At 37.7% G+C, this 26911-nt stretch overlaps 1 protein-coding gene and 1 pseudogene across 2 annotated transcripts in view; both read left to right on the top strand.

Moving 5' to 3' along the window:
* NKAIN3 (sodium/potassium transporting ATPase interacting 3) overlaps window positions 1-26911 on the top strand; it is a 741273-nt gene that overhangs the window by 128775 nt on the left and 585587 nt on the right. The window lies entirely within an intron of this gene.
* LOC112629775 lies at window positions 4680-4945 on the top strand (annotated as a pseudogene).

Consider the following 26911-nt stretch of genomic DNA (forward strand, 5'->3'; position numbering starts at 1 on the left):
TGTGCAGCAGTGTTGGTTTATTGGCATGAAAGTTGAAGTGAAAGGTTAAGAAAGATTAACACAGTGCAGGAATCTACTTTAAATATCAGTAGAATCCCTGGTCATAGATAGTGGAAAATGTAAATGAAACATTGTTAGTTTATGAAGAGACACCAGAGTATTGAATACCCACGATTTTTCTTAAAGAACTAAAGTGTTTTCATTTGTAATGTAATATTCCATGGTTGGTATTGAGGAAATTCATAAAGATTTCTCCCAGATTTTCTTCTAAAAGCTTTATAGTTTTAGCTCTTATATTTACGTTGATAATCAGGTTTGTGTACTTTTTGTGTATAGTATGAGGAAAGGGTCAGCGTTTTTTTCTACAGAGATATTCATTTATTCAGAATCCATTTATTGAAAACACAATCTTCATTTCATTGAATTTCCTTGGTATCTTTGTTGAAAACCCATCTACAACATAATAATTGTGGGTGTATTTCTGGACTCAAAGTTCCTTTTAATTGATCTATATGTCAATCTTTATGCCAATCTCATACCCCTTAGAGTGCTTTTATTGTAAATCTTAAATACCAGCTAATTTGATTCATCTGATTTTGTTTTTTATTTAAAAAAAAGTAAACTATTCTAGATTATTTGCCTTTCCATACAAATATTAACATTGGCTTGTCAAATTCTTATATAGACACTGCTAGGATTTTGATTCTGAATATATTCAATTTATAGTCAATTCTAGAAGAACTGACCTCTTAAAAATGGTGAATTTTCAAATTAATAAAAAAGTATATATCTCCATTTAGATAAGCCTTCTTTAACTTTTAAAGCAAAGCTTTAGAGTTTTCAGCTCACAGGCATTGCACATCTTTTTGTTGAATTTATTTCTAAGTGTTTTTCTTTTTATGGTACGTGGTGTAGTTAATTAACATTTGATTTTATTGTCAGGTTGTTTATTTCCAGTGTATAAAAAGTTGATTTTTGCATGTTAGTTTTATATCTTGAGAATTTGTTAAACTCATTAGCTTTAGGAAGCTTTATATTAGGTTCTTTAAGATTTTCTACATACACCATGTCATATGCAAATAAATGCACTATTGTTACTTCCATTCTAACATGTGCCTTTCATGTATTTTTTTTTTTTTTGTCTTGCTATACTTGCAGCGGTGAGAGTGGACATTCTTTGACTTTTTCCCAATTTCAGGAGAAAACATTCTGTTTTTCATCATTAAATATGAAGTTAGTTTTACATTTTTCATAGATACCCTTTATCAGGTTGAAGACGTTTTCCTCCATTTCTCATTGCATTTTTTAAAAATCATGAATGGTGTTGAATCTTGTTAAATGGTTTTTCTTCCTTTACTAAGATAATCTTACAGTTTTTCTCTTTGTTACATTTAGGTAATATATTTAGCTATGTTACATTTAGATAATACTACATTTATTAACCTTTGGATGTTAAACCAGCTGTGCACACATGGGAAAAATTACATTTGTTCTTGGTGAGTTACTATTTTTTTTTTCTTGCTGTATTTGGTTTTTTTTTTTTTTTTAAATTTAAAAGTAAACTTTAATGTCAAAAATGCAAACCTGGGGAGGGCATAAAGATCACACACAAGGCTACCACTTCACAGTTGGAGGGTTGCACAGCGGCCAGGCAAAGGCGCTCCTCACTTCCCAGACAGAGAGGTGGTCAAGCAGTGGCACTCCTCACTTCCCAGACGGTGGGGCTGGGCGGCTGAGCCGAGGCACTCGTCACTGCTTAGGCAGTGCGGCCGCCAGGCAGAGATGCGCCTCACTTCCCAGATGGGATGGCAGCCTGGCAGAGGCTCCTCACTTTCCAGAGGGTGCAGCGGCTGGGCAGTGGCACTCCTCACTTCCCAGACGGTTGGGCAGCCCAGCAGAGGCATTCCTCACTTCCCAGGCCGTGCCGGAGCAGGGCAGAGGCGTTCCTCACTTCCCAGACAGTTGGGCGGCCTGGCAGAGGCGTTCCTCACTTCCCAGACGGGGCGGAGGCCAGGCAGAGGCGCTGTGTATTTGGTAATATTTTTAAGAATTCATGAAAAAAAGTATATGAAACAGACAAATTGAGAATGGTCCCATTGTAGAGATTTAAAATTAGTGAAGCAAGAGAATTTATTTATATCTAAATATCTAAATATCAGAGGTGTTTTTTTTTTTTTTTTTTTTTTTTTGTAGATGCTTATGTAAATTCTGGAACATTGTTTTCAATTTTAATAAAGATATTTATCCAAAGTTCTACACACATCCACATATCCACACACATACATATATATCCTGATATCTATCTTCATTAGATACATATCTTAATTACACATATATCTTAATTCGATAGATATCTTAAGAAGCTTCTCTGAAGTGGTAAGTAGATATACAGCTCAATTAGATATACATATTAGCAGATAGAAATACCTGAGCAATTGATCAATAGAGGTTCTGTTTATTAAATTAAAAAAGTAGTTGCATACCTATTTTTACATGTTAATTATTCTTTCAAAGACACTGATGAATTTTCATGTTTAAAAAAAATTCTAAAATGTGTATTTAAATCACCCATATAGTGAGTCTTAAGTCTCCAGATTTATTACTTTATGAGCTACCAGAATTATAGAAATGTGGCAATTTATTTTGAAGGAAAAGGAGGATTTTAAAAATGTACTACCATGTGATTTTAATAGCACACTATACAGACATCAGTACTTAGAGGGAAAACCTTAATAATCCTTTAGTGTAATGGCTAGTGTTAATTATCTCTCACACACACACATGCACACACACACTCTCTTAGAGCTACTTTATTTTTATCCTCAGAAGACCCGTATGCACAAAGGCGATTGTTTCCGTTATAGAAGCTTCCCTTGTGTGATTATTTCCCTTTTAGAATCTTAGGCATCACAGTTTAGAAAAGACCCCTCAAAAGCCCCGTTCTTATATGGCTAGACCACAACCCGGTGCCTAAGTCTATTCTCAGTGTATCAGTGCTCTTCAAGACAATTATACAATGAAAAATTTAGGCTTTTCTTACAAAGGCAGCTTATACTGTAATATAAATTAATTTACAGAATTAATTCTCAGATATTCCTTGTATTAAAAGGACAGGGTATTTCCTGGGTACTTCATAGCTTAAGATAACAATGTGTTTATCATAGTATTTTTATTTCACTTATTTGCTTAAACAATTGTGGCTCTTAATTTATAGTAGAATAAATTTGATGTGTGTGTTAACTTTCTACTAATTAATAAACTGATAATTTTAGCCCTACTTACCCTGTCTATTCTGCCAAACCAAATTACAAAATTTACACTTTACTCCTATGACACTTTCTTCATTATTTTTCCCCTGTAACTTTTCTTGTGTTAATCACTATTAGGAAAATGTCTCCTACCTATCTCTTCAGAGAAACTTCTTACTATGGCTTTATTTTCCAGGTACCAGGTTATAACGACTTACTTTGGTATTTGTTATACCAAGTGATTGTGATGCCTGAACTTCCTTGACCTCAGTTGATCATCAGAGGGAGAAAGGACAAAAGCCCTTGAGCAGGCAGTGAGATACATACAGTTTTTAACAATTTATTGTGCACAACAGATGTCAACAAAATATTATTTAAGTTATTGGGATATTTGGGTTGTTCTTTGGGGTGTTCTAGAGGAATCATCTTAAAACTCTCCCAGTACAGAAGTGGTGTGTCTGTTATCAGTGGTGCCATCACAGATCTTTAAGGCTTTAAGGTTTAATAGGAATGCCACTGGCCTCAATGCTCGAAGGACCACTGATCCTTGCTACCATCCTGATATTTAATTAGAGTAGAAAATAAACTTTATCATCTCATTTGTGCCTTTTATTATCTTTTTCCTTAAAAAAAAAACACACACACACAACAAACCAAAGCTTCTAAAATTCACCTTTTTTTGTTGGTGGTGGTGGTGGAACAAAGATGTGATAATATTAGAGTTGTTTATTTTGTTTAAATTAAAGGAATTCTATCTTGAAGTATGTACTTTGTTTTCCTCAGGAGCACAAGCCACTCTACAGGTAATAACTCACTTAGATCTTTCAAATTCTGCAGAGAGTTGTAGTGATAAGTAGTATATACAATTTATAGGGAGGACAGTTGAAATAGAGGTTGCCTCTAATTGCTCAGATTCAGAAACCACAACTATAATGGAACTCAGAATGGAATCTGAGTCTCTTGACTCCCAATTAGTTCTCTATCCACTAGATCACACTCCCTGCTCCTCAGTCTTGGGAAAATAGATGATAAATTTTATATAAGACTAACTCTCAATTACCTACAGTTTGTAACGAGCGCTTACAGATGCTAGTTTACATTCACATCATTGCCCTGGAGTCGGCGCTAGGGCATCTGCCAGAATCCTGCGGATCAGCTGTCTTGTGCTACTGTGGCAAAGGAAGGAAGAAAGGCAAGTAGGAGGAGAACAAAGGGAGCAGAAGCAGCTTGGATGTGGGAAGCACAGAACTTATAAAAATCAGGGTAACTTTAACAGTTGCAGAGTTGGATGTCAAGATTATGCTGCCATCTATGTTTGTGCAGGTGGAGACAAATTGAGATGGAATTCCATCCTTATACATCATTTTCCATACCAACATGGACATTAACTTAACATAAGGGTAAACCTGGTGGGAAAGGGGTGCAGGCATCATGTCTGGCCACGAAGCTGGGAAGAAGCCCCCAAAACAGCCCAAGAAGCAGGCTGAGGAGATGGATGAGGAGATAACATTTTCGAGCATAAGGAGAAAGAGGAGCAGAAGAAACTCAAGGAGCTGAAAGCAGAGGCTGCAGGGAAGGGCCCCCTGGTCTCAGGTGGAATTAAGAAATCTGGTAAAAAAGAAAGCTGTTTCTCGTGCCTGAGGCCATGGCGACCCTGGATTCCAACCCTATTTAAACATCTGAATTTCCTGCTGTAACATCCTTTGCCACCTATAGTTAGAATGAAGTGTCATCTTGGAGACTGCTGCACATTTAAGAATAAACTTTTGTAAAAATAAATGAAATAAAAATAAAAGCAAATCTAAACCACAAAATAAGCAAGTAACATTAAAAGCTAGAGCTTTGGCAGTTCTGCAAGGACTTCCGTTGCATAGGCAGATTTCATGTAAGCTGTTGAATCTCTAGTATCAATGGTATGACATGACTCAAAGTACATGGTAGTAACTTAAAAATTTCCAAGTGAGAATGGTGACAAAACAAACACATTACAAGGCTCAATAGGGAGATTATTCACTTAGTATTTGGACTTGGTGCCTTGCAGCAATAAACGGTAGCATGTTCACTGTTAGCAGAGTGAACTGTTACTGTCCTGTTTTAGTTATGATTGTCTTTATTTTGATTACTCAGAAATTTCTAATATATCTTCTTGAAAATCAGAGTGGGTTGTGATGTTTAATATAAGAAATTATAGGCCAGGAGCAGTGGCTCATGCCTGTAATCCCAGCACTTTGGAAGGCCAAGGCAGGCAGATCGCGAGGTCAGGAGACTGAGACCATCCTGGCTAGCATGGTGAAACTGTGTCTCTACTAAAAATACAAAAAAGTAGCCAGATGTGGTGGCACACGCCTATAATCCCAGCTACTCTGGAGGTTGAGGCAGGAGAATCACTTGAACCCAGAAGGCAGAGGTTGCAGTGAGCCGAGATCACACCACTGCACTCCAGCCTGGGTGACAGAGCAAGACTCCGTCTCAAAAAACAAACAAAAAAAATATTGTCAACATTTATGTGGTATAAAACTACTCAACTTTTTTTGTTTCTATTATCTGGAGATATTTACATTATTTTTTTTTTCAGAAGATAAACTTAAGACATGAAATACATGTTCAGGGCCGGGCATGGTAGCTAATGCTTGTAATCTCAGCACTTTGGGAGGCCACGGCGGGTGGATCGCTTCAGGTCAGGAGTTCAAGACCAGCTTGGCCAACATGGCAAAACCCTTTCTCTACTAAAAATACAAAAATTAGCAGAGAGTGTTGGTGGGTGCCTGTAATTCCAGCTACTTAGGAGGCTGAGGCAGGAGAATTGCTTGAACCTGGTAGGTGGAGGTTGCAGTGAGCCGAGATCATGCCACTGCTCTCCAGCCCGGGTATAAGAGCCAGCCTCTGTCTCAAAAAAAAAAAAAAAAAAAAAAGAGAGAGAGAGAGAAATACATATTCAGTGATGAGATTTGCTTAAACAAGCAACAATTGTATAAAAGAAGAGAGAATGGAGAGTGTGGTAAATCTTGAAAGTATAAATGACTATGTGATCTCTTAAAGGAGCTTTTGGTACAATTCCTGATGACTAGAATGTGTGAATCTCATTAACTGCACCTTAGAATGGTCACTGGTGCATAGTCAGCTCTCAGTAAGTATCTGCCTAAATGAAGGACATAGAAAAGCCAGCTTTTAGTAAGTTCCAGGATGCAAGAGCATTGAGGAAATGGAGAGAGTCATTATGGAAACATCAGCTAACATGCTTGAAGTAAGGAGGAACCATGAATTGTCTCAGAGATGTACAAGCTTTTTCACAGAGTTAAAAGCTGAGACAATGGTCTAATATAGGGGAGACAGTGTGGATGACACAGGAGAGAGAGAGACAGTATATAAGACAAGGCTCCTGAACATAGAGGGGCTAAGACTTCCAGCAGAAGTAGAGTTTGGCTTATATGAGAGGAGGAACTTTTTTTTGTTTTGTTTTGTTTACTCAGTAGTGAAGGGAAAATAAGAGATCACAATTCAGGCTGGTCAGTTGTGTGAGTTCCTGTGTGGTAGATGCTATATTTTCTTTTCTTTTTTCTTTTCTGTTGTTTTTTTTTTTTTGAGACAGAGTCTCACTCTGTCACCCAGACTGGAGTGCAGTGGTGTGATCTTGGCTCACAGCAACCTCTGCCCCCCGGGTTCAAGTGATTCTCCTGCCTCAGCCCCCACCCGGTAGCTGGGATTACAGGTCCACTCCACCACGCCCAGCTAATTTTTGTATTTTTAGTAGAGACGGGGTTTCTCCATGTTGCCCAGGCTGGTCTCGAACTCCTGACCTCAAGTGATCCACCCGCCTTGGCCTCCTAGATTTCTGGCATTACAGGCCATGAGCCATGTTGCCCGGTCAAATGCTATATTTTCTAGAAATTGGATGTTTTGTTGAGATTGACTGGAAGTATGAACCATAGGGGTGCAGAGGAAGCATTGACAAGGGGAGTGTCCTAGCATTTTTTGTAGGACAGGTCTCGTGTTCATGAAATCCCTAGCTTTTGTTTGTCTATGAAAAGTCTTCCTCTCTCCGTCATCTTTGAAGGATATTTTCACTAGATTTGCTATTCTACAATAACAGTTAACAGTTGTTTTTTTTCTTTTGACACTGTCTCCTGTCCTGTAAGGGTTCCACTGAGAAGTCTGCTGCCACATGTATTGGAGCTCCATTGAATATTATTTGTTTTTATTTCTCCTGTCACTTTTAGAATCCTTTCTTTATCCTTGGCCTTTGGCAGTTTCATTATTAAATGTCTTCAGATAGACTTACTTAGGATAAATGTGCTTCGTGTTCTATAACCTTCTTGTACTTCGATATTGATATCCTTTTCTAGGTTTAGGAAATTCTGTTAGTATTCTTTTGATGAAACTTTCTACGCTTCTCTCTCTCTCTCTCTACATCCTCTTTAAGGCCAAGAACTCTTAGATTTTCCCTTCTGAGGCTGGCTATTTCCCAGATCTTGCATGTGTTATTCTCATGTATTCTTTCTTTTGTCTTCTCTGGCTGTGTATTTTCACGTAGCCTCTCTTCAAATTCACTAATTCTTCTGCTTGATCAATGCTGTTACAAAACTCTTATGCACCCTGCAGTGAGTCAATTGCATTTTTTAACGCCAGAGTTTCTGTTTGATAATTTTAAATTATTTCAATCTTTTTAAAATTTATCTCATTGGATTCGGAATTCCTTCTGTGTCATTATGAATTTTGTCGAGTTTCCTCAAAACAACTCTTTTGAATTTTCTGTCTGTAAGTTCACATATCTCTCCATAATGTTTCACTGGTGCCTTATTTAGTTCATTTGGTGAATGCATGTTTTACTGGATTGTCTTGATGCTTGTGGATGTTTATCACTATCGAGGCATTGAAGAATTAGGCATTTATGGTAGTATTTGCAGTCTGTGCCCATTCTTCTTGGGAAGGCTTTCCAGGTATCCAAAGCGACTTGGGTGTTTTTATCTAAGTTTTTGGTTACTGCAGCCATATCTGCCTTAGGGGGAACCCCACGCCCAGTAACTCTAAGGATCTTGATGACTCCTAGAAGTACTGCCTTTGTGGTCTTGGATAAGATCTGGAAGAATTCTCCGGATTATCAGGCAGAGACTCTTGTTGCTTCCCCATACTTACTCCCAAATAAACAGAGTCTTTCTCTCTGAACTGAGCTTCTAGGGCTGGGAAAGGGTTGACACCATCATGGGACTGCACTGAGCTAGGCCCAAAGCCAGCACAACACTGGGTCTCACCCAAGGTCCACAATAACCACTGCCTGGCTATTGCCTTTGTTAACTTAAGTTTCTAGAGTTCCAGAATCAGCTGGTGGTGAAACCATCCAGGCTTTTATCTCAACCTTCAGGGCTTCAGGTGTCCCCTGATCACAGTTAGGTCCAGAGATGCTATCTGGCAGCCAGTCTCTGGAGTCACAAACCTTAGGTATCAACCTGGTGCTCTTTTTTATTGTGGTTCAGCTGACACCAAGGCAACAAGAAAAAATCTTTCCCACTTTTCCCTTCACTTTCCACATGTGGAGGTGTTGCTCCCACTGGTCACCACCACCCAAGCCTGTGGTAAGTAATGTCTGATCACCACCAATGTTTATTCAAGGCCCACGGGCTTTTCAGTCAGCCTGTGGTGAATGCTTCCAGGCCTAGAACTCTCTTTTCAGAACAGTGGATTCTTCTTTGACTCAGAGCAAGTTAAGAAATACTGTCTAAGAGCCAAGACCTGGAATTGGGAACCTCAAGAGCCCACTTGGTGCTTGATATGGTTTGGCTGTGTCCCCACCCAAATCTCATTCTGAATTGTACTTTCCATAATCCCCACATGTTGTGGGAGGGACCTGGTGGGAAGTAATTGAATCATTAGAGTGGTTTCTTCCATGCCATTCTCATGATAGTGAGTAAGTTCTCACAAGATCTGATGGTTTTATAAGAGGCTTTTCCCTTTGCACTTGGATCTCATTCTTCTCCGTCCTGCCGCCCTGTGAAGAAGGACTTGCTTGCTTCCCCTTTTGCTTTGATTATAAGTTTCCTGAGGCTTCCCCAGCCCCACAGAACTGTGAGTGAATTTAACCTCTTTCCTTTTTAAATCACCGAATCTTGAGTATATCCTTATAGCAGCGTGGGAACGGACTAATACGGTAATTTGGTACCACAAAGAGTGGGGTGCTGCTGTAAAGATAACCAAAAATGTGGAAGCAACTTTGGAACTGGGTAACAGGCAGAGGTTGGAACAGTTTGGAGGGCTCAGAAGAAGACAGGACAATGTGGGAAAGTTGGGAACTTCCTAGAGACTTGGAGAGCTCAGAAGACAGGAAGATGTGGTAAACTTTGGACCTTCCTAGAGACTTGTGGAAAGGCTTTGACCAAAATGCTGATAGTGATATGGAAAATGAAGACCAGGCTGAGGTGGTCTCAGATGGAGATGAGAAACTTTTGGGAACGAGAGTAAAAGTCACTCTTGCTCTTCAAAGAGACTGGCAGCATTTTTCCCCCACCCTAAAGATTTGTGCAACTTCGAACTTGAGAGAGATGATTTAAGGTATCTGGTGGAAGAAATTTCTAAGCAGCAAAGCATTCGAGAGAAAGCACAACATAAAAGTTTGGAAATTTTGCAGCCTGACAATGCGATAGAAAAGAAAAACTCATTTTCTGGGGAGAAATACAAGCCAGCTACAGAAATTTGCATAAGTAACAAGGAGCCAAATGTTGATCCCCAAGACAATGGGGAAAATGTCTCCAGGGCATGTCAGAGACCTTCATGGCAGCCCCTTTCATCACAGGCACAGAGATCTAAAAGGAAAAAATGAGCCAGATCCAGGGCTCCCCTGCTATGTTTAACCTCAGGACTTGGTGCCCTTCATCCCAGCCACTCCAGCCAAGCCTAAAAGAGGCCAAGTTACAGCTCAGGCCATTGTTTCAGAGGGTGCGAGCCCCAAGCCTTGGAGGCTACCATGCAGTATTGGTCCTGAGGGTGCACAGAAGACAAGAATTGAGGTTTGGGAACCTCTGCCTAGATTTCAGAGAATGTATGGAAATGCCTGGATGTCAGGCAGAAGTCTGCTGCAGGGGTGAAGCCCTCATGGAGAACCTGTGCTAGGAAAGTGTGGAAGGGAAATGTAGGTCAGAGCCCCCACACAAAGTCCTCACTGGGACACTGCCTGGTGGAGCTGTGAGAAGAGGGACACTGTCTTCCAGACCCCAGAATGATAGGTCCACTGACAGCTTGCACCACGTACCTGGAAAAGCAACAGACTCTCGATGCCAGCCCATGAAAGCAGCTGGGAGGGGGACTGTACGCTGTAAAGTCACAGGGGCAGAGCTAGCTGCTCAAGGACATGGGAGCCCACCTCTTGCAATAACATGCCCTGGGTGTGACACATGAAGTCAAAGGAAATAAGTTTGTAACTTTAAGGTGTAATGACTGTCCTGTTGGGTTTCAGACTCACATGGGGCCTGTAGCCCCTTTGTTTTGGCCAATTTCTCACATTTGGAATATGTGTATTACCCAATGCCTGTACCCTCATTGTATCTAGGAAGTAACTAACTTGCTTTTGATTTTCCAGGCTCAAATGCATAAGGAAATTGCCTTGTCTCCAGTGAGACTTTGGACTTTGACTTTTGAGTTAATGCTGGAATAAAAGTTTGGAGGACTGTTGGAAGGGCATGATTGTGTTTTGAAATGTGAGGACATGAGATTTGGAGGGGCCAAGGGAGGAGTGATATGGTTTGGCTGTGTCTCCACCCAAATCTCATCTTGAATTATAGATCCCATAATCCCAACATGTCATTGGACGGAGCCGGTAGGAGGTATTTGAATCATTGGGGTGGTTTCCCCCATGCTATTCTCATGATAATGAGTAAGTTTTCTTAAGATCTGGTGGTTTTACAAGGGGCTTACGCATTTGCTTTGCTCTCATTCTTCTCCTTCCTGCCAACATGAAAAGAAAGAAAGAAGGACATGTTTGCCTCCCCCTTCGCCATGATTTTAATTTCATGAGGCCTCCCCAGCCCTGCAGAACCATGAATCAATTAAACCTCTTACCTTTATATATTACTCAATCTCAGGCATGTCCTTGTAGCAGTGTGAGTATGGACTAATACAGCCCTGTACCCTACTGTGCCTGAGCTCTTACCTATGCTGTAAGACAAAATACCCTTTTAATTTTCCCTTTCCTTTTCTCAATCAGAAATAGTTTCTCCCTATGGCCACCATAGCTGAGAATGTGTTAGGTCACACCTAAAGCAAGCACATCTCTGAGTCTCACCTATGGCCCATGGTGAGCACTGCCTGGGTATCACTGCTGATTATTCAGGGACCAAGGACGCTTTAGTCAGCACGTGATGAATCCTGCTGTGACTGAGTCCTTCCTTTCAACGAAGAGGGTTTGTTTCCTGCCACCCCAGTGTATGTTTGGAAATGTCACCTGGAAGCTAGGGCCTGGAATAGGGGCCTCAGTACTCTGCCTGGTACCATATCGTACTGTGGCTGAGCTAATACTCAAGTTAGAATACAACGTCCTCTTTACTTTTCTGTCTCTTCTCCTCAAGCAGAGGGAAAGAGCCTCTCCTGGAGCTGCAAGTTGCGTTTTCTGGGATTGGGCTAAGGGTGGCACAAACACTCCTTTGGCCACCCCTGCTAGCATCTCACTGGGTCATATCCCCACCAAGTTTACTGGCTCTGAGCCCAGCACGGTAACAACACTTGACCAGGAATTGCAGCCTTTGTGGCTTAAGCCGCTTTCCAAAGTTATATAGGAACACAGAGTACTTTATTAGCCTGTGGTGGTGGAGCTGCAAGAATTCAGGTTCTAACCACTTGGATTAACAATTTTCCTCTGGCTGGGGCTAGCATAATTGCTCCTTCTGCAGGTGCTGGCTGAGTTCTGCCCGGTGTTACTATCCACTGTGACAGAGAAGCACTGAGTTCCAATTCAGAATCCCACAATCACTGCTGTCTCCGTGCCCTAGGCACATAGATTTTCCATGCCACAGCGCTGCTGCTGGGTGGTGGTGGTGTGGGGGCGGTGTGGTTGCCTTTCCTACCCTCTTCAGCGCCTCTTTCAGTGATGCGAAGCTAAAACCAGGTACTGTAATTGCTCACCTGCTTATTGAGTCTTACGAAGGTGCTTTTGTGTGTGAATAGTTGTCCAATTTGTTGTTCCGGTGGAGACGATCATCAGTGGATGTTTCTATTTGGCCACCTTGCTCTGCCTTGACATTCAAGTTTTCTTGATGAGCCATTCTCATTTTAGAAGCTCACTGATTTCTCTTTTCTTTTAATTAACAAACTATTAATAATTTACACCATACAAGTTATTACTCGGCTGTAAATCATTTTTAAACCAGTATCCAATTATTTGAAATTTATGAGTCTCCTTTCTCCAATAAGAATATAAGTTCTTTGATCAATATGGCTCACTACAGTAAAACCAAGGATAATTTATCTTAGTTACCATAATGTTTAATGAAATATTGTTCCAAAGTTTTTCCAAAGAGAAGTCACTCCTTATACTTAGTATCTATCCTCAGTGCCTAACATGGGGCTGAGTACGTACAAGGTATTCAATAAATGCTTGTTGAACTGATATGGGTAACTACTAAATATTTAACTAATGTATATAATTTCATTGCTTATGCTTTCAATGTCTTAAAATGGAGAAGTCCTCACCTCACCTGAATTTGTCTGCTGTAAAATACGAACTATGTATGTGAGCTCTTAAGAGAGAGCTTACATAAATTTAAGAAATATGTAAAAGTTAGATCATGCCCAAGATTTGTTTTTCAAACATAAGAAAATAAAATACATCACTGAGGGTATAAGTATTTTATGAGTCTTTTCTTCCTCATAAAAATAAAAGTAAGATACTTTAGTCACTTTTGTTTTTAATAAATATACATTTATATTTGGAAGCTGTTGCTTTCTGGGCTATAAAATTTGCTTTATCACTGGCCCTAAGAAAGACCTATAATAATAATGTTAAAATGTTATATTTCAAAGCATCATATTTATATACATTGAGATACCTTTATGTCATTTTATTTTAGCCTCAAAATATATTTTAATGAATCTGTTGATTTATATGAAGTCTTTATGCACACTAAATACTTAATAATATTCCTCTATTAGGTGTTCCTGTCTCTAACTGTGCATCTGAAAAGGGGAGTTGAATTTTTCTCAAATTCTTACGTGATCATGGCAAATAAATTAAAATAGACAATTCTGTTGTTCCGTATGTAACTTTCTAGAAACTCTTTCATGAACAATATCCATTAGAATAAGTTTCAAGCCATGTTTAAATTTATTTCAGTTGTAAACAAGATATTTTCCTTTATCATTATCAAATTAGCCACAATGCTGATACTGTCATCACTGGCCGAATTAGAATTTTTGTAGCAATATAGACATTTGAACATAAACATTTGCAATAATTTTTCTATTTAGGATTCTTTTACTGGATGTTTAGGTATTCATTTTAATTGACTTTCCAAATATCACATGCTTACTGGAATAAAAAGAAAATAACAGTAGGCATTAACAAAGTAAAAAACTCATAAATCAACCATTCAGAGATAAACGTATTAATATTTTAATAGATTTTTCCAATATTTTATGTGTGTATATGTATATATATGTGTATGTGTGTGTGTGTGTGTGTGTATATATATATACACTTGTATGCTTTTTTTCTGTCTTTTAGGATTATGGTATATAGAGAGTTTTAAAAAATTAACATTGCATTGAATTTATTATCTGATAAGACTAGATAGTTTGCTTTTATTTATTTATTTGTTTTTTGAGACAGAGTCTCGCTCTGTCACCAGGCTGGAGTGCAGGGGCGCGATCTTGGCTCACTGCAACCTCCGCCTCCCAGGTTCAAACGATTCTCCTGCCTCAGTCTGCCGAGTAGCTGGGGCTACAGGCATGCACCACCACACTCAGCTAATTTTTGTATTTTTAATAGAGACGGGGTTTCACCATGTGGGCCAGGATGGTCTCGATCTCTTGACCTCATGATCCAGCCGCCTCAGCCTCCCAAAGTGCTGGGATTACAGATGTAAGCCACCATGCCCAGCCTGACTAGATAGTTTTCAAAAATATAACGTTTAAGCTTATGCCTGTAATCCCAGTGGTTTAGGATGCTGACATGGGAGAATGGTTTGAGGACAGGAGTTAGAGACCAGCCTAGACAACACAAAGAGACCACGTCTCTACAATACACACATATTTGGTCTATGTGGCGGCATGTGTAGCTACTAGGAGGCTGAGACGAGAGGATCACTTGAGGCCAGGAGTTGGAGGCTGCAATGAGTTATGCTCGCACCACTGCACTCTAGGCTGAGTAACAGAGTGAAACCCTGTCTGTAAATACATGTATGTTACAGAGTGACATAGGATTTCACTGTATTATAGTCTATATATTTACCCATCTGTTTTATTTACTTTCACCACATATTTTAGATATTATTGTTTCCCATTTTCCTTTTATGTAATAAACTTTGAACACAAAATTTTGAATATAGCTCTACTTATTCATCATGCTACTTATTACAGTAGAATTTAAGTGGAATCATAATCTCTCAGAATCTTGATCAACACTTTCAAAATATATTTTTAAAGGCTGTGCAAATTTATACATCCATCTAGGGCCAATAGTTGTATTTCTGTATATACATATATGTGAATATATACAGCCCCTGGAGTTGTGCAGTGTGCAGCCCACAAAACTGAACTGGTGATTTTACTCTCGCCTGTAGAGTATGACTGTACCCATCTCACTATCACTAATATTAAATGTAATAAATTTAAAATTATTAATAGTATAAAAGGTTAAAAATAAACATGTTTCTTATTGAGCACTCAAGTTCAATTGCCTTTAGCAGAGATCTTTAAAAACTGTGGTGTAAACATTATAGATGTTTATTTTTTCTCACTTAGTGGTTTAGAAGAAGTAGAGGTGATTCATGTCTGGCAGTAGCTTTTTCCACCATGTTTTTGAAAGATCTCTGTGGCTGTAAACTTTTTGCTGTCACCCACTTGGTCTAAGTTAATACACCACTGCCTTTACTGTGTCCAAACAGCATTATGGAGGAAAGTGAAAAAGTGAAGGGAAGTAGAATTTCCTTTCTATTTAAGGGAACAATGCAGTTTTCTTTAAGAAAAATTTCTAACTTTGTTTAAAAAACTTCTGTTCACATTCATTAGTCACAAATTAGTCACCTAGACAAATCTAATTGTCAGAGAAACTGGGAGATGTAGTGTTTATTTTGAGTTTGTCAAGATCCAGCTGAAAACTAGGAACTAAATATTGGTGAAAAAATAGAAAAATGGTTTTGAAGAATTATTACTCTCTGCCGTACAGAGAATCTTACATTTGCAATATATTTAATCACTGGTGAAATTGACATTTTTTCATGCATTTATGTAATTTTTTATATCAATTACACATTAGTGCTCTGTGCTATTTTTGTCACAGAAGTCTTTTTAAAAATATTTTTTGTAAAGGGCTTTCTGTTTAATATTTATATTAACTTGTTCTTTTTTTTTTTTTTTTTTTTGAGTTGAAGTTTCACTCTTGTTGCCCAGGCTAGAGTGCAGTGGAGCAATCTCAGTTCACTGCGACCTCCACCTTCCAGGTTCAAGCAGTTCTCCTGCCTCAGCCTCCCGAGTAGCTGGGATTACAGGCATATACCACCACACCCAGCGAATTTTGTATTTTTAATAGAGACAGGGTTTCACCATGTTGGTCAGGCTGGTCTCGAACTCCTGACCTCTGGTGGTCCTCCTGCCTCAGCCTCCCAAAGTGCTGGGATAATAGGCATGAGCCACTGGGCCCGGCCTATATTATCTGTTCTACTCATTTTAAGTATTATTATTATACTACTTTTTATTTATTGGAATTTTACAGACCTATGATCACATTTTTATTATCATTATACTTAGAAAGTTTTTCTATTCCTCAAGATGTTAATATTCATTAATATTTCATTATAGGATTACATAAATTTAGATTTTATTTAAAATTTTATTTTATCTTTAGGCTTTTTGTTTGTTTTTGTTGTTTGCTAAGACTAAGAAGAAAAATATCCAACTTCAGAGTTTTTTAAAATACTTTTCTTTACTAATTTTGAAATTATTTATTTAACACTAAGTAAATTCAGAAGATTTTATATTGTGCTCATATAGTTTAGCATTTTTTGTTGTTGTTGTTCACTACCTTATAGTCCTGGCTCACTTTTTATTAAATATTAAAAAATTATACATATATAATTTTAAAAATAATAAGGTTATCCTCCAATATTTAGCAACTTTTTAAAATGTTTGGTGAGTTTTTATTTTTTTCCAACTATTTTTAAGATACAGGGAGCACATATTCAGGTTTGTTACATGGGTATATTGCACTCAGGTAGTGAGCATAGTACCCAATAGGTAATTTTGGGACCCATGTCCTCCTCCCTCCCTTCCTGCTCTGTAGTCTGCATTGTCTATTGTTTCCATGTTCATGTCCACATGTGTTCAATGTTTAGGTCCCACTTATGAGTGAGAATGTGTGATATTTGGCTTTCTGTCCCTGCATTAATTTCTGACCCTGGTTAGGATAATGGCCTCCAGCACCATCCATACTGCTGCAAAGGACATGATTTTATTTTATTTTTTTTTGTGGCTGTGTAGTATTCCATGGTGTGTATATGTAACATTTTCTTTATCCCATCTACCACTGATGGGCACTCAGGTTGATTCCATGTATTTGCTATTGTGAATAACAAGGCAATGGACATGTAAGTATATGTGTATTTTTGGTATAAAGATCTATTTTCCTTTGCATATATACCCAGTAATGGGATTGCTGGGTTGAATAGTAGCTCTGAAATTATAGAACTGAATGAAAATGAGATGTAAGAATCGATACAAAAGATCAGTGAAACCAAGAATTGGTACTTGGTACTTTGGAAAAAAACAAACAAGAAAAGATTGATAGACCACTAGTTAGATTAACAAAGAAAGAAAAGAGAAGATCCAAATAAGCACAATCAGAAATGATAAGAATGACGTTATAATTGATCCCACAGAAATGTAAAAGATCCTCAGAGTATACTATGAACAACTCTATGCACATAAATTAGAAGATCTAGAGAAAATGGATGAATTCCTGAAAACACATAACGTCCCAAGACCGGATAAGGAAGAGATTAAAACCATGAATAGACCAATATCAAGCTCTGAAATCGAGTCACAAAAAAACAAAATAACAACAAAAAAAGCAGTGAACCTACCAACCAAAGAAAGCACTGGACGAGATGAATTCACAGTTGAATTCTTCCAGACATGCAAAGAAGAGCTAGTGCCAATCTTACGAAAATATTCCAAAAAATGGAGGCAGAGGGGGTCCTCCCTAAGTCTTTCTATGAAGTTAGCATCAGCTTAACACCAAAATATGTCAGAGACACAATAACAGCAATAACAACAAAAACTTTAGGCCAATATACCTGATAAACATAGGTATAAAAATCTTCAACAAAATACTAGCAAACCAAATCCCACAGCATATCAAAAAATTTAACACACCATGATCAATTAGGCTTTATTCCTGGGATGCAAGACTGGTTTAACATAGAGAAATCAATAAATGTAATTCACAATATAAACAGAATTAAAAGCAAAAACTATGAGATCCTTTCAATAGATGGAGAAACAGCTTTTGATAAAATCCAACATCGCTTCATGATAAAAAGCCTCAACAAACTAGGCATTAAAGGAACACGCCTCAAAATGGTAAGAGCCACCTATCACAAACCTACAACCAACATCATATTGAATGGGCAAAAGTTAGAACTATTAAATCCTCTTGAGAACTTCGAACAAGAAAAAGATTCCCACTCTCACCACTCTTATTCAACATAGTACTGGAAGTCCTACTCAGAGCAACCAGTCAAGAGAAAGAAATTAAAGGCAAAAAAATAGGAAAAGAAGATGTCAAACTATCTCTCTTCCCTGATGATATGATTCTATATCTAGAAAACCCTTGAGATGACGTCAAAAGACTAGTAGAACTGATAAACAATTTTACTAAGGATTCAGGTTACAAAACAGTGTACAATAATCAGTAGCATTTCTATACACCAATAATGTCCAGGCTAAGAGGCAAATAAAGAACACAATTCCCACCTCTACAATAGCAACAAAGAAAATGAAATACCTAGGAATACAGCTAATCAAAGGGGTGAAATATTTCTACAAGGAGAAGTACAAAACACTGGTGAATGAAAATCAGAGACGACATAAACAAATGGAAAAACATTCCATGCTTATGGATTAAAAGAATTAATATAGTTAAAATGGCCATACTGCCCAAAACTATTCACAGATTCAATGCTATTACTACAAAACTACCAAAGTCATTCTTTACAGAACAAGAAGGAAAAAAATAAAAACTATTCTAGAATTCATGTGGAACCAAAAAAGAGCACAAATAGTTAAAGCAATACTAAGCATAAGGAACAAGGCCAAAGGCATCACACTATCCAAATTTCAACTGTACTATAAAGATATAGTAATCAAAATAGCATGGTACTGGTACAAAAAGAGACACACGAACTAGAGGAACAGAATAGAAAATGCAGAAATAAAGCTACAAGTTTACAACCATCTGATCTTCAATAAGGCTGACAAACAAAACAAACAAACAAAAAACAAAACAAAATGAAAAAAACAGTGGAGAAAACTCTTCTTATTCAATAAGTGGTGCTAGAATAACTGGTTAGTTACATGCAGAAGATTGAAGATGGACCCCTGCCTTTCACTATATACAAAAATTAACTCAAAATGGATCAAAGATTTAAATGTAAGACCTCAAACTATAACAATTCCAGAAGAAAATCTTTAAACAGACAATCTACAGGATGAGAGAAAATATTCCCAAACTATGTATCCAACAAAGGTCTACTATCCAGAATCTATAAGGCACTTATATCAACAAGCAAAAAACTAATAACCTTGGCTGGGTGTGGTGACTCACACCTGTAATCCCAGCACTTTGTGAGGCAGAGGTAGGTGGAACACTTGAGGTCAGGAGTTTGAGACCAGCCTGGCCAACATGGTGAAACCCTGTCTCTTCTAAAAATACAAAAATTAGCCGGGCTTGGTGGTCGGTGCCTGTAGTCCCAGCTACTCGGGAGGCTGAGGCAGGAGAATAGCTTGAACCTGGGAAACGAAGCTTGCAGTGATCCGAGATCATGCCACTCGCTGCAGCCTGGGCAACAGAGGGAAACTCCAGCTCAAAAAACAAACAAACAAACAAACAGAAAAAAAATACACCATCAAACAACAACGACAACAACATAAAAACCTCATGAAAAGATAGGGAAAAAACATGAATGGAAACTTCTCAAAAGAAGACATACAAGTGGCCACCAAACATATAAAAGATGCTCATCATCAGTAATCATCAGAGAAATACAAATTAAAACCACAGTGAGGTACCATCTCACACCAGTCAAAATGACTCTCATTAAAAAGTCAAAACAGACAGATGCTAGCCAGGTTGTAGAGGAAAGGGAGCACTTATACACTGCTGGTGGGAATGTAAATTTGTTCAGCCATTGTGGAAAGCAGTTTGGAGATTTTGCATAGAGTTTAACATCTCTTTAAGTACTATCAGTTCTATTTTGTTGCTTTCTCCAGGGCTGGTGTTCAGTCAGGGCACATGTCTGGAGTGTGGTATATTCTACCAGGATACATTCTGAATATTTGGGACAACTGCCACACCACTTGTTAAATATTTTTGATTATCACCCTTGGGTCTATTGGGTTTTGCCTGAGCCTCACATTATGTAATTTTTCTACCTTATTATGTTGAATTATTAAGTGTTTTTCATATGTAGAGGATATTAAAAGATCAATAAATTTTAAGGCATTATTTATAACTTTGGTTTCTCTATTCTATTTTAATCAAGAGCTAAATAAATAGAGGCTAATGTCAAAACTTGATTATTTAAATCTCTAAATATATTCAAGGAAAAAACTAAAGTATAAAATTCAAATCAAGTTTTGACTAAGCTTATACTCTTTGTGAAAGAAAATGTTTAGTTGTCTCAGAATAAATGTACATTTTAATAAATAAAAAATACCATAATATAGAAATGTCTTTATATTACTTTAGTATACTTTAAACAAACCCCAACATAGGAGATGATATAACTTATGATTTATTAATGAGTTATAACTTCTTATTCTAATAAATTCCAAAATATTTAATTTTATTGCTATATGCTTTTACAGAAAGCCTTATGTGATTTTGGTTTTTATTATTTTTCTCATTAATATTAGAAATAATAGGAACTTATTTATATATTTAGACATAGATAATAAATTACTGATTAGTACTTGAATAAATCAGTAATGACCAAAATCTGAAATAAATGTTGATAAAGCTTTGGAATATCTTTTTGTACTTCTGTGTGCATATGTATATCTTTGACTTGGGACTTTTTGTAAAATTAAGCCACCTGAATACTATTCAGGATGAGTAAAGACATTTTCTGTTTTTCTACCTTATGCCTCCATTCCTGCCTGCGATACAGACTATATTTACCAGAGATTGCTTTATTTTAAGCTGTATAATAAGATTTTGTTTAAAACGTGTTACTTCTGTTTCAATGGGATTTTCTGTATACTGTATAAATAAAAAGAGTTGCATTATCAGTGAAGCAAATATAATGTATGGTTGTCAAGACACTTGAAGATTTGATTAAGTTTTCAAATATTTTGCCATTTACATTGAGGAATTGGAAGTGTGGAAAAAATCAACTATACTGTTCTTTTGATGCTTTATTTTAGTAATTACCTCTTAATAAAATGTGTCATGTGACAGTTAGCAACAGTTCTGCTGTTCATCGCATGAATGAGGAAGATTTGATAAGAGGAGTTGAAGGAGTTTGAACAATGATTCAACTTTTCTAGACGTTTTCTACAAATTCGATCCAATTAAGTACAATAAATACTTCTTCAACTGGTCTTATAAAGCTTTTACTTGAGTTAGATATAGGTAAAAAGAAATATATTTCATGAAATCTCCTATTGTTCCTTTTGTTTCAGGGCCTTAGTCAGCAGTCAGTATTTAATTATGATACACGAAATGCTATTTCTTTTAGGTTAGAGGTAATTAGAAAAATCAAGAAATATTAGGAAACATGTTATATACCACAGTAATTTATCATTAATAATTTTTAAATATTATCAGAGTGGAAATTCAGAGACTGACAAGGACATTTATCCAGCACACTTTCAAGTCAGTCGTTCAGTGTGTAGGATTAGGATCATGTGTTTTGAAACCTACGTATTTTGAGTTGAATCTCAGGCAACTATCTGACTGATTTAGATATCATCTTACTCATCTGTGAATTGGGAATTAATTAGAAATATTATATACATCTACTTAATAGGCTTGTAAAGCTTGAGATGATAAATAGATAATGACGATGATGAGACAGAGAGATCAGAAAAGTCTGGATTATAATAAGTGCTAAATAAATAGTAATTTTTCATTATTATTAGCATCATCATCATCAATTTTTTACATAGTTGTCAAGAAGCTGAGCATCTTGGCTTGCCATATTTTTATTTTCTAAAATAATAAAGTGATTAGTGATACATTAAAAGCTAGTGTTAACTATATATAGACTCCAGTCTTTCAACACCTTCATTTTTTAATTGTAGGTTACATATTATGGATGATTTAAGATTCAGTTTTGCAGTAAAGCACTTGTTGATGTGTATGCATATCCCACAAGGACATGTTGAATGTAATCTACATTTATAAGCTATGGAAACTGCTTCTTCCTTTTGCAGGTACAAATGATTCATTATAATAATTTTATTAAGAATTATTATTATTATTATTAATTATTATTATTATTTTGAGATGGAGTCTCGCTCAGTCGCCCAGGCTGGAGTGCAGTGGCATGATCTCCGCTCACTACAAGCTCCGCCTCCTGGGCTCACGCCATTCTCCTGCCTCAGCCTCCCTCGTAGCTGGGACTACAGGCGCCTGTCACCATGCCTGGCTAATTTTTGGTATTTTTAGTAGAGACGGGATTTCGCTGTGTTAGCCAGGATGGTCTCGATCTCCTGACCTCGTGAACTGCCCGCCTCGGCCTCCCAAAGTGCTGGGATTACAGGTACGAGCCACCGCGCCCGGCCTAAGAATTATTTCTTTTCATACTCCTGAATAATGAGTCCTCTTTTCTCTGCCGCCTCACTGCCATGTCTAAGGTCTTGATCTTAACCTTCCTGGGAAAATGTGGGGGCTTATAAAGACATCTGCTCCACTCTTTGCCTTCCAGCCATCTACCATCTGCAATTCATACTTATTACGGATTCAATAGCTGTATTCAGTCAGTATCTTTATTCCTCTAAAATAATCACATTTTAGTTTCTTACAGTTTTGTGAGGGTGAAGAAGCCCTAGATGTTTTCTTTTGCATTATTTTCTTCCCTTGCCTTGGCTTTCCCTTTTTATTTTCCTTCAAAAAAGTTTTCATTTTTCTCTAGATGGTCTCCTAATGTGTCTTCTTTGAGCCACATTTGTTAGAATGATCTTAACCTGTTCTCCCAGACAGCAGAGCTTAACAAAAAAGACCAGTGGATATTTGATGAATTTTGAATTTTAATTTTTGTGGATACATAGTAGGTATACGTATTTATGGGGTACATGAGCTGTTTTGGTACAGGCATGTAATGCATAATAATCACATCACGTAAAGTGAGATATTCATCCCCACAAGTATTTATCCTTTGTGTTACAAAAACTCAATTATATTTTTTTAGTTATTTTAAAATGTAAAAATAAATTATTATCGGCCAGGCATGTTGACTCACGCCTGTAATCGCAGCACTTTCCGAGACCAGGGTAGGCAGATCTCTTGAGGTCAGGAGTTGGAGACCAGCCTGGCCAACATGGTGAAACTCCGTCTCTACTAAAAATACAAAATTAGCTGAGTATGATGGCACACCAGTAATCCCAGCTACTTGGGAGGCTGAGGCAGGAGAATCACTTGAACCTGAGAGACGGAGGCTGCAGTGAGCTGAGATCACGCCACTGCACTCAGTCTGGGTGACAGAGCAAGACTCCATCTAAATATACATACATACCTACATACATATATACACACACACATACATATATGTATACACACACATACACATATATATATATATATATATATATATCTGACTATAGTCACCCTGTTGTTGTACCATCAAATACTAGATCTTATTCATTCTTTCTATTTTTTCACACCCATTAACCTTCTCCACCTACATCCCCATCCTCCTGACTACCCTTCCCAGCCTCTGATAACCATCCTTCTGCTCTCTATCTCCATGAGTTCAATTGTATTGATTTTTAGATTCCACAAGTAATTGAGAATGCAATGTTTGTCTTTCTGTGCCTGGGTTATTTTACTTAGCATAATGACTTCCCATTCCATCCATGTTGTTGCAAATGACAGGATCTCATTCTTTTTTTAGGGATGAATAGTACTCCATTGTGTATAAGTACCATACTTTCTTTATCCATTCACCTATTGATGGACACTTAAGTTGCTTCCAAATCTTGACTATTGTAAACAGTGCTGCAGCAAACATAAGAGTGTAGATATCTTTTCTACATACTGATTTCCTTTCTTTTGGGTATATACCCAGCATTGAGCTTGCTGGAACATATGGTAGCTCTATTTTTAGTTTTTTGGTGAACCTCTAAACTGTTTTCCATAGTAGTTGAAATAATTTATATTCCTACCAAGAGTGTACAAGAGTTCTCTTTTTTTGTTTTGTTTTGTTTTGAGACAGAGTCTCGTTCTGTCGCCCAGGCTGGCACAATCTCGGCTCACTGTAAGCTCCACCTCCTGAGTTCACGCCATTCTCCTGCCTCAGCCTCCCAAGAGTTCTCTTTTTTCCACATTCTCACCGGCATTTTTTATTGCCTGTTTATTGGATAAAGCCATTTTAATTGGGGAGTGATGATATCTCACTGTAGTTTTGATTAAATATCTTTGACGATCAGTGATGCTGAGCATCTTTTTATATGCCTGTTTGCCATTTATTTGTCTTTTTTGAGAACTTTCTATTAAAATCTTTTGCTCATTTTTAATCAGATTATTAGATTTTTCCTACAGAGCTGCTTAAATTCCTTGTACATTCTGCTTATTAATTCCTTATCAGATGGGTAACTTGCAGGATAATGTTTTACTAAGGAATATAATCAAGAAAGGATGAAGAACAGTAGAGGGAAGGAGAGAAGTGAGAAACCAATGAGATCAAATTCTATTTTGAGTATGACATTTTGCTATCTCCTTAAATTGTTCATCCAAAGCAAGTGCTTCACACCTCACTCACCTCTCCCCAGTTACAGCCCTGATTGAGAGGCATTATCAATTCAGATGCTAACAGGTGCAACTGGTTGTCTGATCCAGGAACTCTGTTCCCTAAGAAGTGTAGACTGAGTCTTGGGATCACCCATCAGTGGGGAGTAAAGGGTACCTCTGTGAAGACGGTCAAAATCACAGAGCTATCATAAGAGGCAAGTGAATCTAAGAAGATATGAAATGGTGACTAAGAGATGTACAATCCACTCTTCACAGAACTCAGCTACTTGAGTGTCCACCATATATCTGGCTCTCATAAAAAAAGAAGAAAAAATTTTCCTTACTTCTCTGACAGAGATGAAATAAATCAATTATTTTCAGAGAAGTTCCTTTAAGGTAGTGGCCAGCTGCACCCTCTGAAAACTTAATGCAAGTGGGCTAGGAGATTGGCTATCGCTCCCATTACGGTAGCTGGTCCTGGGGTTGCAACTGGTCTTTGTCATCTCCCCTTTTCTACCACCCAATCTAGATTCCCTTCATCTTTAGTAATTCTTCGACTGGTCTGGGTGACTTGTCTCATGGAATGATGCAAATCTTCATTTCAGAGTTGTCTACATTATTACATTTTTCAGTGTTCTCAGAACATGGTTATTACATTCTCTATTTTGCTTTCAAAACTAGAGGTAGAAGCATCAAGTATTGTCACTTTGAATCCCTTGAGTATTACTTGTCTCTGCCCCCATTATTAAGCAGCAACCCTGACTCTTTATGCTAATCATGGAAGTTAGCCTCCTCTAGTACTGCAACTGCTTTATTTGCTCATAGATCTGCTGGCATGAAGAGTACTGTATGAACCAAGGAAGGTTGTAGCTTCAAGTTTAATCGTAACCTTAATATGTTCTCTAGCAGAAGCATTTCTCTCCTGGGATACAGGATCTCTAGCCCTATATAGCCAAAACTTGCAGATATGGGAAGCATGACTACAAGTGGGTCATGGAGTGGTGGTAAAAGGAGCCAGTCTTACTTCTATCTTTTGGTTTCAAGACCCAAGTAGTGTAACTAAAAGGACATAGGACTATATACTGGCCATTGATTCAGTGCGTGTACTGCATTCTGGAAGTCAACACCTTAACCCCACAGAGTACTCATTTTAAGCTTGTACTGTAACTGAGATCATAGCAGGCAATTTCATCTGTCTCTGAGGTTGACTGCATGTGGATGATTGGGTGCCTGAATTCCATGTACATGTCATTATTGGTACACTTCCTTTGCCATAAATTATGTCTTTTCCAGTGAGGCAATGCTATGTGCAATATAACATTGATAGTTCAGGTACATCTTTGCAAAGTCATACTACATGGCCTCTCCCACCCAGGAAAGAACTCTGTAAGAAGGGATTACATTTGATAAGGAGAAGTCACAACTCTCCAGGGTGTAAAAGTTCTGATGTGATTTACCTGCCAGTAAATGGCCAGATGGTATTCTCAAGTAATGTTGTCATAGAGAGGGCTCAATGTAAGTTTTTGCTGCTAATAGGTTGTACATTCAGTGGTGACAAATAGATACATCTTGTAGAGAAGGAGTCAGTGTTATTAAGTGTACTTATGAAATTTCTGTCTGCTATCATGGTTACTCTATTCGTGGTTTCATTATAGCAGTCTTGAGATAATCAAGAAGAAATGCTGGCTGCCATTCATAGGAAGAGTCTTCCTATTTCCTGGTGGTTTGGAGCTCTGACTTTGGGAGAAATTCTCCAATGGACATTAATATGTGACACAAAGATTGAAATGTTTTGCATCTCTTCCCATAGGTCCAACCACAAAGGCCAATTCGAGGTGCCCATCCTTGTTTTTTCAATCTTACTCCTTTGAAGCCCATGTTCAATTAAGCCATTTTCCACCACCCAATAATTTATGCATCTCTACAGTGAAAGACACTTCTAGTTCTACATAAAGTAGTGACTGAATTTACAGCCCACAACCATGTCACCTGAGAGCATTTCCCTTTCCTAGTATATTTTAGGAGGGGAGCTGTCACGTGTCAGCAGTCAATTTTAGCTAGCAACAACATGTCATCAATGAGCCAGTCTAGAGTTCTTTTTTGCCTGTCATTTTGTTGTAGGAAATCTCTTATGAGTCATGGGTATGAGCAGAGGGTAGATAAAGTAGGCATTATGAAATGTACCTGTTCATGTAATTTACTCATGCTTTCTGGACCTACTCAGGCCCAGATCTAGATATATAATTTCACCAAACAATGGACTGTTGCTATGCCCACTTAAACTCATGCCTCAGCAGAT

The sequence above is a fragment of the Theropithecus gelada genome, chromosome 8 (genome assembly GCF_003255815.1).
Source record: "Theropithecus gelada isolate Dixy chromosome 8, Tgel_1.0, whole genome shotgun sequence".
NCBI lineage: Eukaryota > Metazoa > Chordata > Mammalia > Primates > Cercopithecidae > Theropithecus > Theropithecus gelada.